Source organism: Delphinapterus leucas, chromosome 1, assembly GCF_059928025.1.
Source record: "Delphinapterus leucas isolate spDelLeu-1000000601 "Yukka" chromosome 1, BTC_Dleu_Yukka2, whole genome shotgun sequence".
NCBI classification, from domain to species: Eukaryota; Metazoa; Chordata; class Mammalia; order Artiodactyla; family Monodontidae; genus Delphinapterus; species Delphinapterus leucas.
In genome coordinates, this window is record NC_143129.1 from 26,399,933 (window position 1) to 26,400,242 (window position 310).

The 310-nt window shown below is 41.3% G+C and overlaps 1 non-coding gene across 1 annotated transcript; it reads left to right on the forward strand.

Moving 5' to 3' along the window:
• The first annotated feature begins 237 nt into the window (after positions 1-237).
• Positions 238-310, forward strand: TRNAT-UGU (transfer RNA threonine (anticodon UGU)). The gene has a single exon. It is a non-coding gene; the product is annotated as a tRNA-Thr (tRNA).

A 310-nucleotide genomic window follows, 5' to 3' on the forward strand; every position in this document is an offset into this window, starting at 1 on the left:
GGAACATTATTTCATTTTTGCATTTTCCCTTCCAGCACTTATCTGTATGCATAACTTATCGTAGGTATGATTTAGTATTTTGTAATCATAAAATTTTGAGACTGGGCTTTTTTCTACTTATTATGTTGTCTTTATAATAATTGTCACTGATAGAGGATGCACAGGGTCAGTTTCAGACTGCCAGAAAGCAATGCTGCTTCCAATGTCCCTGAACTAGAGAAGTGCAGGTAGAAAGCAGGCTCCATAGCTCAGTGGTTAGAGCACTGGTCTTGTAAACCAGGGGTCGCGAGTTCGATCCTCGCTGGGGCCT